Source organism: Microtus ochrogaster, unplaced genomic scaffold (assembly GCF_000317375.1).
Source record: "Microtus ochrogaster isolate Prairie Vole_2 unplaced genomic scaffold, MicOch1.0 UNK20, whole genome shotgun sequence".
Lineage (NCBI taxonomy): Eukaryota > Metazoa > Chordata > Mammalia > Rodentia > Cricetidae > Microtus > Microtus ochrogaster.
Genome location: NW_004949118.1, coordinates 1134997 through 1143065, shown reverse-complemented (window position 1 = coordinate 1143065; position 8069 = coordinate 1134997). Strand labels below are relative to the sequence as shown.

The window sequence follows — 8069 nt, the reverse complement described above, 5'->3', positions numbered from 1 at the left end:
TGTGACCTACCTGGTCTAGGATCCGCCCTGTCATGCCTGTGACCTACCTGGTCTAGGATCCGCCGTGTCATCCATGGGTGAGAAGGACAAGAATGCTTGGCTGCGCTCTTCATACCTCCTTGGTGAACGTCTTTCTCTCGATCCGGCCAGGAAAAAAATATATAGGGTCAGCCAAATGGCTGAGAATCGGCATCTGGAGAGAAATGAAAGCTGGCTGGCCGATGAGAGCATCAGAGACATCACTTTTCTTGTTCCTGGCATCATGTCCACACTTGTCTCTTAGTAGTTCTGAGTTTCTACACAGCTATGATGGCAAGACTCTGGACATCTGATAATCCCCAGTATTGAGTTACAGCTGTATGCCATCACACCCAACTGGCATGCTGTCTTTTACCAAAACTCAATCCGCCGTAACCGAGGGGTTGGGAGAGCAGTTGCCCAAACAGGAAACTGTCTATAATTCTGTGACTCTGACCTTGGGCCCCCAATCTCCCCTTTCTGTGAACAGTCCATTCAACTCAGGAAGAGCTGTGAGCCAGGCCGGGACACATTTTGAAAAACATGCACATGATTACAAATGCTGAAGAAGAGGAAGAAAACAATCCCCTAAGTCTAAGAAGAAGTGATCCGAGTCCACGGGAGAAACCACTCGGTAGAGTTATGAGTCAAATGGACATGAAATCTTGGCAGTGCTGAAGCAGCCGGGGCTGTCATCTGTGTACACAAATGACTCAAGGGCCCCTATTAGCAAAGCCGGGAGAACCAAGTGTCAAGTCCAGATCAAATTCCCAACTGGGAACGATACTCGCTCGCGCCTTGGAAATTAGTAATCCTGACGATGGAAATGCCCCGATTTCAACACAGGTGCCCTGGCTCTCGGAAGGCTGCGAGTCACACTGGGGGTGGGGACAGACGAACGGACAGACACGACAGGGGATGCAGGCCATGCTGGCTCAGATCCCCAGCTTTGTCTATGGTTTCAAGCATGTCCTGTCTTCACATATGGCTACTTTGAGCTCCTAGTATTACTTAATTGATTGTCAAACTTCACCAAAAGTCTCTGTGACGGGGCTCAGACCGTAACCCCGGGACCTGAGCCTTCTGCAGAGACACCTCCTTCCCAGCATCATTTGGTGCCCTCTAATTTAGGTAATTAATGGAAGTTTCTGAAGAAAGAACAATTCTTTGATCTGAACTCTGAGTTTCCGGGTACCATTTCCAGATGCAGAGCTGAGGAGTGCCAGGTGCTTGGGCTAACAGCAGCCCATAACTGCGGGCCTCCATTCCTGCCCAAGGGAGGAAGGGGTGGGGCAGTCTGAGAGGACCAGACAACCTAAAAACACTGCCACTGGCGTTTTTCCTGGGTGTAGCTGGGGCTGGGAGGCTGCTGTCTGGGAACCTGGCCTGGCAGTGTGGAAGTCTTCAGTGATCCTTACAGATAGGAACCCAGCAGGGCTGACTGGGAAATCTGCAGACCCAAAAGGTATCTGCATGCAGAATACACATTAAGACAAAACGGTGGGGGGGGAGGGCACACGAGACCACGGGAGGAGACTGAGCGTCGTCACAGCAGAAATCCCATTTTGATGATGCTTTTTCAAGACAGACTTTGAATAGGGAACCCAGGTTGGTCTTGAACCTTGATCATTGCCCCTCCCCCCCATCATCCCCAGAAGGACTCACAGGCCTGGCCACCTGCCATGCATGCTCTCGGGATGCCCAGTGTTTGCTTTCAGGGATTCTAGGTCCTAGTCCAGAGGTTTTACTCAGCATATAGATGGGACAATTGCTAATGTGCTTAGATAAAAATGAAGCCATTCTGGAGCTGGACGTGGCTGGTGCATCCCTTTAATCCCAGCGCTCAGGACGCATAGGCTGAGTTCCAGGACAGCCTGGGTTACCTAGTGAGTTCCAGGACAGGCAAGGCCACACAGACAAACTCGGTCTCGAAAACAAAAACAAACAACAACAACAACAAAAAAAAAAAGATGTTCTGGACAGATTCCAGCTCTTTACCAGTTCGCAGGGCCAACAAAGGCACTTACCAGCAGGAATTGCTGCGGAGCTCCAAGCACGTGTGTTGTTACCACCTTGGCCACCAGGGGACGCCCAAGAGCAAGGGTAGCCCTGCAGCGCTTAGTTTGTTTTCCCAAACTTTGATTTGGGAGGGAGGAGGTCGGGTGCGGGGGCGGTAGGAGAAATGCAGCTGGCTGGAAAACAATCCATTTGTGCCCTGAAATTATCCCACCCGCCGTTTTCGAAGTCAAAGGTTGCCACGTTACCTGTTGCCAGGTTCCTAAGAGTGCTCGGGGAAAGATGTGGATGAGAAAAGCCCTCCTGAAGCCCGGTGGGTTGCAGGCTTTGCCCGGCGCCAGCGCAGACATTTGGAGAGCAGCTGCTGCGGTTCTGAGCGCTGTTCGGTTGTACGTCTAACAGAGGAGTGGCTGCGTCTTACATCAGTTCCAGGCATCAAATGCCTGGGGCTTTTTCTTCTTCTTTCTCTGTTTAATGGCACTTAACTTTCTGATTCCCCCCCTTCCCTCCCCCTCCCGGAATTTTTATACAGTGCTCGCGCTGTGCAAAACAACCTCTGTCTCGGGAAGCCCAGGTTTTGTAACAACCTTTTAATTGGGAGTGTGTGTGTGTGTGTGTGTGTGTGTGTGTGTGTGTGTGTGTGTGTGTGTGTATTAAATAAACCCCAAACATCGTGGCCCAGAGAACAAGCCTTTCCTTTCTTCCTGCCATCTGAGAACAATGTTTTGTTTGATTAGCCGGGTAGTGGGGCTCTCCCTAGAAAAGGCGGGCGCTATCAGTTGAATAGATCTTCAAGCCAGACGTGCCGAGGCTTGGGGCATTTGTCTGGTATTAGGAAGTGTCTGGGATCTTGGTAACCACCAACTGGCAAGGGTGTGGATGACTGCTAGAGTTATTGCCAGCCCCTCCCCATCCTCAGTGCTCACAACAGCCGCTTGCTTTTTTTTCTTTCTTCGGAGACAGGGAAGAGTGTTTTCCCAAGGAGGATGTCTTGAGTGGAAGTCATTCTCGGGCGGCCACTTTCCTGGAGCCAGAACTAACGGAGAGACTCCGGTGTACCTCCCCGAGGTGGGCTGGCAGACAGTGAGCAGGCGTTCCTGGCCCCTGCCTCGCACCACAAGCCACCCTATCTCTCTGGGTGGCCTGGACAGGGGGAAGCTGTAAATATTTTTGAAACAGTGCAGTAACTTTTCCATGTGGACTCTGTTGGGTAGAGTTTCTGTAACGTTTTGTTGACGTTTAAAAATTTATATATACTTGGGTATTTTATTCTCTCCCTTATTTTTTTATTATCATTTATTTCTTTATTTTGTTAGTTTCAGGACTGAAGACAGGCCTTCCTAGAGAAAACAGGGTCTCTACGTAGCCCTGGCTGTCCTGGAACTCCCTCTGTAGATCAAGCTGGCCCCAGACTCACAGAGCTCCTCCTACTTCTGCCTCCCAAGTACTGGGATTAAAAGCGCGAACTACCACTGCCAGGCTTAAATAAAACATTTATATTCATCCCTTAGACACCTCCACAAAACACCTTCTCCCAGCATTGGGAGAGATTCCTCCCCACATAGCCCTCTGTGATAGACACAGCGCAAGTGGGACCCAGGACGGTGACAGAGTTACGCCATGAAAAGAGAGCTTGAGTGTGGCCTTTTATTAAAGGGGGGGGGGGGAGGAAGGGAGCGCAAGGGAGGAGAAACAGAGAGCTGCCTCTTCAGAAGAAAGGTGGGGGAAAGAGAGAGCTAGAGATGAGAGAGTGGGCGGAGCTTGTCTCTTAAAGGGCCACCTGTATACAGATTAGGACCCTGGGCCAGCCAGGGAAAGCCTAGGTGCATCCTGCCAGATGACAGGCCAGGCCAGCATAATGCCTGCATCCTAACACTCTGCACATTGTAGCAACTCCTTATAGGTTTAGTAAGTGAATGAGTTTGAAGTGGTTCCCAACAGAGGCGTGAACTTTGACTTAATTTGGTTTGGGGTGCCTGTAGCCCCAGTTACGTGGGAGGCTGAAGCAGATTGAGTGTTCGAGACCAGTCTCGGGATCATGATGAGACTCTGTTTGTCTGTTTTTGAGACAGGGTTTCTCTGTGTAGCCCTGGCTGTCCTGGAGTTCTCTTTCTCTGTAGATCAGGCTGGCCTCACATTCAGAGATCTACCTGCCTGTGCCTCCCAGATCCTGGGATTAAAGGCGTGTGCCAGAGTACTGGAGAGACGGCTCAGCCAATAAGAGCACTGGCTGCTTGTCCAGAACAGCACCCACATGGCAGCAAGTTCCAGGACAGCTACATAGTAAGACCCTGACTCAGAGAGAGAGAGAGAGAGGGAGGGAGGGAGGGAGGAAGGGAGGGAAGGAAGGAAGGAAAGAAGGAAAGAAGAAGGAAAGAAGGAAAGAAGGATAAGAAATAGGATGTGGGTTTGTACTGGGCTCTTCCTCATACATGAGACCTTCACGTTCTTAGCAGTGTCCAGTGTTACTGTCTATGATTAGGAGAATCTCTGCTCATTCTTCATCTTGGCTTCTTTGCCATCTCGGGCAGTGAAGGGTCAGGATTGTCTGGCACCAGGTGGGTTCCTGCCTGGCCGAGCACATCACTGTAAACTGTGTGACCACAACGATTCCTGGTTCCCTGACTTGAAACAGTGGCAGCAAACATCTCTCTTAGCACTTGTGTCTTCCATGCCAGGATGCTTTTCCTGGACACCCTACTACCACACAGTGCAGTGATGGCTTCCTCCTGCGTCTGGTTCACATCACCTTCAGTAGAACGCTGCTACCCAAAATGCCTTTCTAGATTTTACCCCCTCAGAAAGACAAAGTTGTTTTAGCAAGGTCGCCCATCTATCAAATGTTGATACAATTCCTGTATCTTTCCACCCCTGAGAATTGACTGATCTGACTGAGGCTGGAGAGATGGGTCAGGGATTCAGAGCACTTGCAGAGGACATGGGTTCAATTCCCGGCACGCACACAATGATTTACAACCATCCCAACTCCAGCACCAGAGAATCCAGTGCACTCTGCTGATCTCGTAGACAACAGGCGTGCGTGTGATATACAGACATACATGAAGGCAAGAATCATGTACATAAAATAAAATAATCTTAAAAAGGAGAGAAAGAAAGTTGACTACTCTGTGCTGGTACACTCCCACAAACTGAGCCCTCACTATAGAACAACTCATGGCTACCTATTTTGTGGGGATTTTGTTTGCTTGTTTGTTTTCTTAAGACAAGGTCTCATTATGTAGCCTTGGCTAGCCTGGACCTCACTGTGTAGATTAGGATACCCTCAGATTTACAGAGATCAGCCTGCCTCTCTAGTGTTGGGAATAACCACCAAGCCTGGCTTCTTGTTGTTGTTGTTTCGTTTTGTTTTTAATTAATATTGCGTGCATTTATTTATTTATTTTGTACGCATACTTATATATGGGCATATGCATGCCATGATATGCATACATGTGGAAGACAGGACTTTTGGGAGTCAGTTCGCACCTTCTACCGCGTGGGTTGGGCCAGGAGCAAACACAGGCTGTAAGGGTTGGCAGCTGGTTTCCTTTACCATTGAGCCATCTCACGGGCCCATGTTAGTTTTGATTTTTTTGTTTCTTTCATCAATTTGGTTAGCATGCATACATGTGATCCTGTGTGCGTGTGAAGATCAGAAGACAACCTGCAGGACCTGGTTCTCTCTTATCATGTGGTTTCTTATCATGCCGAGGCTTGCTTAATAACAGCTTAGATACAAGTTCAGTGCAGTAGCAGGCTAAGGCTCGGGCAAAACCCTTGTTCCACAAGCCTGTGACCCTGGCTTCAGAGACCTAGCGACTCAAAGCCACCAGCATTAGAAGTCCCTTAAGATACTGTGCTTAGCTGGGCAGTGGTGGCACATGCCTTTAATCCCAGCACTCGGGAGGCAGAGGCAGGCAGATCTCTGTGAGTTTGAGACCAGCCTGGTCTACAGAGCTAGTTCCAGGACAGGCTCCAAAGTCACAGAGAAACCCTGTCTTGAAAAAGCAAAAAAAAAAAAAAAAAAATACTGTGCTTACATACAGACAGGTCCTCTGACTACCGTGGAACTGATTTTGGAGGGTATTTTGTCTTGTTTTGTTTTCCGTACAGGGTCTCATGTCGCTCAGACTCACTGTTTAGCCACATTACGAGCTTAGGATCGCCTACCTCCGCCTTGCCAATGCTGAGAGTGTACGCCAGCACCTCGTTTGAATGACTGGATGTAGCTAGTAGGACAGGTGGTGATATTTTTGTTGTTGTTATTTAGTATGTGATGGGTGTCCGCCTGTATGTGTCTGTGCAGCCCACAGACCAGAAGAGGGCTTGGGTCCTCTGGGATGGTTGTTAGCTGCCATGTCTCCATGCCAACACTGAATGATTCTCCTTTTTCTGCGTTTCATTCAAACGAGGTGCTGGCGTACACTCTCAGCATTGGCAAGGCGGAGGTAGGCGATCCTAAGCTCGTAATGTGGCTAAACAGTGAGTCCGAGCGACATGAGACCCTGTACGGAAAACAAAACAAGACAAACCCTGGTCCTCTGCAAGAGCAGTGAGAGCTCTCAGCCTCTGAGACAGCCCCCTCCCCGGACCCATCCTGATGTTTTTATCTGCAGTCCCTGTTGAGCTGCTCCTATGTTGTTACTCTACTCAGGGGTCACAGCCTGTGCCCCCAAGAAGTCAGGTTTTGCCACCAATCCTCACTGAACCAATTAACAGAGAAAAGCAGAAAAAGGAGAATCATTCAGTGTTGGCACGGAGACAAAGAGGTCCAGTGGTGTCCCCTGGTCTATCTTTTGGGGTCCTGACATGAGTGTAGGGTAACTAGAAGCAAGAGATATGTGGTTCCAAAAGGTGTGGTCCCTGGCCCATTACCACTATGGCTCCAGGCCTCCTCTGCAAGGCCAGCTAAACAGTCAGTCCTAGTGGGAGAGACAAGGTCTTCTACTGTTTCCTCTGGGGAAATTCTAATATCTTGGGGGCCGTCCTTTCAATACTCTGATTACTCTATAGCCAAAGAGGGGAGCACAGGTGTCTCCTTAGACATTCATTCTCTCCAGAGAGGCCAGGTCCAATATCAGGAGGATCACAGTTACAGGCATAGTAACCAAGACCTGCTAAGCTCTTCCGCCATATGGCTTGATGTTTCCATGACCCATTACCTAAGCCAGTAAAAACTACAAGAGGTCAACAGAGCAAGTTCAGGGGTACACAGAGAAGCCCTGTCTCAAAACAACAACAGGAAAGCCTTAGTAAGAGAACAATGTGGGGGTAACTGGAGAGATGGCTCAGCGGCTGTTACAGGGGACCTGAACTTGGTTCCCAGAACCCATGAGCTGAAGACACAGCCACCCGTAACGCCAGCTCCAGGCTGTCCAGTGACTCTGGCCTCCGCGGGCACCTGCACGCCCCAAAACAACCATAGACTTTAACTCAGGGATAAAGAAACAGTTCAAAGAGTGTCCCTGCCGTGCTTGCTGTGTGTCCAGGGCCACCTGGCATCTGTGCTTAGGAGACCACAGGATGGCCAGAATGGGAGGAAGCTACATCTTCTTCCAGAAAGCCCAGCCCCTCTGGAGGCTTCCACATGAACACTGACTTCCATTTAGAATGTAGACAACCTTGAGTCACGGTCCACACCAATACTACCTGACCATCAAAACAGAGTCAGGAGTTCAAGGCCAGCTGCAAAGCAAATTCAAGGCCATTCTGATCCATATGAGAATGCTGTAGAAGAAGAAAAAAAGTGTTAAAAATTTAACTCAAATGACAGAAATCTGTTGTTTGTAAAGTCTTGTTTTGACTCTGACTCTCTCCTCTCTATCATCTAGCTATCTATGATCTATCTATGATCTACTTAGCCTCTATTATATATTATCTACATAATATCTATCATATACCTACTGTCTACCTATGATTAACCTATCTATCAACCTATCATCTATCTATCATCTGTCTATCATCTATCAACCTATCATTTATCTATCATCTATCTGTCTACCATCTATCTATGATCTATCTGTCTATCTATCATC

General features: G+C 48.8%; 1 protein-coding gene and 1 long non-coding RNA gene across 12 annotated transcripts in view; one reads left to right on the top strand and one right to left on the bottom strand.

Annotated features, from left to right (window-relative positions):
• The window catches only part of LOC113458405, a 6604-nt gene extending 3174 nt beyond the window's left edge, over positions 1–3430 (bottom strand). The window contains exons 1-2 of the long non-coding RNA XR_003378792.1: positions 2283–3430; positions 48–193 (exon numbers count right to left, since the gene is read on the bottom strand). This is a non-coding gene — a long non-coding RNA (uncharacterized LOC113458405). The remainder of the gene's footprint in view (positions 1–47; positions 194–2282) is intronic.
• The window catches only part of Dlgap1 (DLG associated protein 1), a 791676-nt gene that overhangs the window by 731849 nt on the left and 51758 nt on the right, over positions 1–8069 (top strand). The gene's annotated exons all lie outside the window — the stretch shown is intronic.